The 5,000-nt window shown below is 45.2% G+C and overlaps 1 protein-coding gene across 1 annotated transcript in view; it reads left to right on the plus strand.

Moving 5' to 3' along the window:
- Positions 1-5,000, plus strand: part of dbn1 (drebrin 1) — a gene marked incomplete at its 3' end in the record, with an annotated part of 72,760 nt that overhangs the window by 6,530 nt on the left and 61,230 nt on the right. The gene's annotated exons all lie outside the window — the stretch shown is intronic.

A 5,000-nucleotide genomic window follows, 5' to 3' on the forward strand; every position in this document is an offset into this window, starting at 1 on the left:
CTTAGACAGCCTCTGAGCCCACGGCCATAGACAAACACTAGGGCATCCTCCTGCCTTCCTTTGACACTAAAGAACACCACTGCAATAGATCCACGGGAAATCACACAGACAATAATTTGATATACAGTTTGTGTGTATGTGAATATGGGTCTGTGTGTGTGTGTATGTGTATGTTTGTCTGTATATATAGCTGTGTGTGTATATGTGTGTGTTTGTCTGTGTATGTATATAGCTGTGCTTGTGTGTGTGTGTGTGTGTGTGTGTGTGTGTGTGTGTTTGGCTGTATATGTATATAGCTGTGTGTGTGTGTCCACACTCCTGCGTCAGACTCTGCCCCGTGTGTCAGACAGTAAGAGTAATCCTGCGCTCCGACTGGATGTTTGCTTTGGCCTCGTCCTGCTCATGGGTGGCGTGTTAATGGGTGTTGTCCAGGAGGTCTTCTGTTAACAGCCTGCTGGGCCGCAAAAGCACACTCCCATGGACAGTCAGCGGCAAGGCATTTCAACTGGCGCTGGTGAATCAGCCTTATTTAGCCTGATTGAATCATTCTAGAATGTTCTCAGTGAAGGGCTCACATTTTGCTGAAGCAGTAGTTTGCCTGAGGTTTGGCTCCACCGGGCACCTTGAGAAAGGAACAGATGATGGCTGTGGATGCAGTGCTAGGCTTGCTGTAGTCTCCATTGTGCCGTGCTCTTGGTGGGAAACACACAACACAATGTTTTTTGGGGCCTTTTTTAAACGGACTGTTCCGGAATGCTCAGTAACATTCCATGAGTAATTCCACACTGGCATTCTGTGCCCCTTTGTTCTGTTGACCTGGCACATCTGGCTGTGCCCTCTCTCTCTCTCTCTCTCTCTCTCTTTCCCTCTCTCTCTCTCTCACTCTCTCTCTTTCCCTCTCACTCTCTCTCTAATGGCATAGCCTGCAGTCACTGGAGCTTATCGAGATGAGGCAGCCTCCCCCCATCCTACGCCCACACGTGTGGATGCAGAGCAGTGCTCCAGGTGCATACGTGGGAGGACTGCGTGTTTAAGTGTGTGTGTGTGAGAGAGAGAGGTGAGAGTGCGTGCGTGGGGCATATGTGTATTTGACCTGACCCAGTCAGCAGATAGCACATCTCCTTATTATCATTAGCAAACTACCCTTATTAGCATTAGCATTTTACTGTGGGCTTGGTTCATCTTTGTTTGTGCGAGGGAATTATTACGCTAAATGCTACCAAAGACTTTTAAATACTCATCCCAATCGAAAAAGATACCTGATTCCTGGCGACTTGATGAGTCTAGAGTTTGCTTTGTGGGCCGTCCTGTTTGGCCGCGGTGTTGTTGACCTGCGCCAGTTGTGTGGTCAGCACAGACAGCCGTTGCCAGGGAATGCCTCCTATTTGAGTCCAGACCTGCACTCTCAGTGAGCAGTCAGCCATGCTTAACTCCCACCACAGATGCCAAATGCGCCACAGGAGCTCCAAACACCCCTCAACTTACCACAGTATCACTGAACACCTCTTTACCTACCCCAGTACTCTACCTAAGTATCTACAAATCTACCCAAGTCTCTCTCAACATGTGTGCCTAGTTACCTCAGTACGTCTAAACATCTCTGTCTACTTCAGTGCCTCTAAACGTAAACATCTCTCCAAATATCACTCTCCTCCTGCCTCAGTATCATCAAATATCTCTCTCCTCTTGCCTCAGTATCATCAAACATCTCTCAAAATATCACTCTCCTCCTGCCTCAGTATCATCAAATACCTCTCTCCTCTTGCCTCAGTATCATCAAATATCACTCTCCTCTTGCCTCAGTATCATCAAACATCTCTCCAAATATCTCTTTCCTCTTGCCTCAGTATCATCAAAAATCTCTCTCTAGTGACCTCAGTATCTTTAAACTTCTCTCTAACCATCAAAACCAGCTTCAGTCTTCAAATCTCGTCCTCTCTTTCAACCTCAGTGACTTCAAAACATCTCTCTCTCACTCCTTCAAAAAAAATCATTGACTTCTAACATCTCAGTTTCCATCTCAGTTTCCTCAGACTTAAGTTCAAGGAGTGGTTCATCCAGAGCAGTAAGGCCGTGGCAAAGGTCAAAGGTCAAAGGCGTCAAAGGTTAGCAATGGTTGGGTTGGGCCACTTTACGCATACAAAGGTTCTGCCAGAACTCTCTCTCTTTATCTATTTACATAGCGCTGATAACAATCGAAATGGTCTCATGTCAAAAAAAGCAACTTTAACTCCCTCTATACAGGATGAAACTTTGAGAAGAACCCAGCTCATGAGGGGGGACCCATCTGCTAGGAGCCGACTGGGTAGCGAGATAGAAACGGGAGGAGAAAAGGAGAAGAAAGACTCTGGAGCAAGCAGATGGCTTTCATACACGTATCAGAGGATAACTCATACCAGCACACATGCGTTATATGTGATAACGTGATGCATACATACAGTACATGATTCCATGAAGCATACATTAATGTATATATGTGATGCATACTGTTCTAACTAACGTCACGGTTATATGATGTGGAATAGGCTCAGGAGACATCAAATGAACCCCAACACGTGATAACACGTCTCCCTATGCTACAGGAGTACAAAGGGAATACACACACATTCACACACACACACACACACACACACACACACACACACACACAGACACACAGCAGGCTATTATTGTTCTCGCTGTCGCTATCTTGAGATCACTGCTTATTTTTATCGTGATCTTAGATCTTGAGAACAGATCTGTACCCACTTCCATAAAGGCAGCCTGCAGGTGCCAGCTCACATTTCCTCACTTAACGCCCCCCACCCCCTCAGACCCCCCCCCCCCCCTCCCTTTAAGACATGCCTGCCTTTCATTCCACCTGGCAGGAGCCCCTCTATATATAAGTCCATTATACTCCTACCTGTAATGGCAGCGCTGCTTGGAAGTGACCTTTACTTCAAGACGCTGCTGCTGCTACAGCCAAGACAAATGTATAATTCTGCATTGGCCATAATAGCCACAGCCGCAACAAATTATTATTTTCATTGGCAAATAATATATTTTTTTTGCCAAATAATACTTATGATTATTAATAATATTGATAAAATACAGAAATGTATCACAAACTACAGCAAACATGCATGAATACCGTGGTATAGACCACAGGTTAGCCTTTCTAGTCCAAGGCCCACCTATTTTTTGCTAACAGGGTAGGGCCCAACAGACACCCCAATTAGTTTAGCTAATCTATATTTTGTTCTAATTAATAAGTGATTGTTATGCGTCACAAAGAGCAACATCAACACCTGCTACAGGTGGGAGCCTAGAAATTAATGCAAGAAAATCTAACTCTAGATATTGCAATCTAAATTGTATTGTGCAACAGAAAACAACCTTAAACCACACAGAGCATTTTCAGTCAAAAGGGCTTTGTTATCCAAAAGAGTTGTGAAACAAGGGATTTTTTTTTTTGCAGTAGGCCTAGACACAGCAGACAAACAAGTAAATAAAACCTGAACAGACCCTAAAGATATCATTCACTCAAAACAAGTGATGAAACATGCAAACAAGACCACTCAGCTAGGCCTGATTAAATTAGGTGTTGCATCAGACATGCAATCAAATAGGTCAAAAATAATGATTTAAATAGTGATTTTTCAATCTGTTGCTGCAATCTATTATCAAAATAAATAGCACTGAGCATTACTGGGCAGTGGTTCCAGTTTGCCCAGTGGTTGAGAAACACTGGTATAGTCTACATTAAACACACATTGTACAGTGTTTTCAGTGTCTAACTTTGTTTTCAAAAGGCATTTTGATCTGTGCCGTTTCCCTTATCTTTTCGTCTGTCTTATCTGTGTTGACACGTGTTACTTCAAACACACGAGAGAGAGAGAGAGAGGCTGGAGAGATTACCTCACCAAATAACAGATAAAACCTGGAACATTTGACCTCTATCTCTGTTTCCAAAACCATCCGTGAGGCATTCTCCTTGTCCCAAAGTGCCTCTGTGTGTTTAAAGACAGTCATGGGGCGCTGAAATTGTGCCTGGTTACACTGCAGGACCAGAGCCTCATTAAGGCCATGTATCACTCTCTGGACATCACAGATAGTTTGACAACTTGATTGAGATACACACACACACACACACACACAAACACACACACACACACATACACCACCATTAGGCAGCGCCAATTTGTGTGTGTGTGAGTGTGTCCAGTATGTGCTGTGTTCATAATCCAGTGATGTTGTTTGTAGCTTTGCTCTGGCTAGTCCAGGGCAGGGAAGTGCTCAGCGATGCATGTTCTGTCAGATAAGGACACATTGTTGTAGTGTAATCACAGTTGCTTATGTTGCCGTGTAATCACAGTTGCTTATGTTGCCGTGTAATCACAGTTGCTTATGTTGCCGTGTAATCACAGTTGCTTATGTTGCCGTGTAACCACAGTTATGTTTTTTGCCGTGTAATCACAGTTGTGCTTGTTGCCGTGTAACCACAGTTATGTTTTTTGCCGTGTAATCACAGTTGTGCTTGTTGCCGTTTAACCACAGCTGTGTTTGTTGCCGTGTAATCACAGTTGTGTTTGTTGCCGTGTAACCAGAGTTGTGCTTGTTGCCGTGTAACCACAGTTGTGTTTGTTATGCCCGTGGGCTTTGCTCGACAGCCCTGATGCTGATGTTGGGGAGCGCTCTGTGAGTGCGTGTTAGCTGCTGATGATGTGGGGGAGCGGTCTGTGAATGCTGTCAGCTGCTGATGCTGATGTGGGGGAGCGGTCTGTGAGTGCTGTTAGCTGCTGATGCTGATGTGGGGGAGCGGTCTGTGAGTGCTGTTAGCTGCTGATGCTGATGTGGGGGAGCGGTCTGTGAGTGCTGTTAGCTGCTGATGTGGGGGAGCGGTCTGTGAGTGCTGTTAGCTGCTGATGTGGGGGAGCGGTCTGTGAGTGCTGTTAGCTGCTGATGCTGGGGGTAGCGGTCTGTGAGTGCTGTTAGCTGCAGCCATGATGCTGTTGTGGGGA

This window comes from Sprattus sprattus (genome assembly GCF_963457725.1).
Source record: "Sprattus sprattus genome assembly, chromosome: 1".
NCBI classification, from domain to species: domain Eukaryota; kingdom Metazoa; phylum Chordata; class Actinopteri; order Clupeiformes; family Clupeidae; genus Sprattus; species Sprattus sprattus.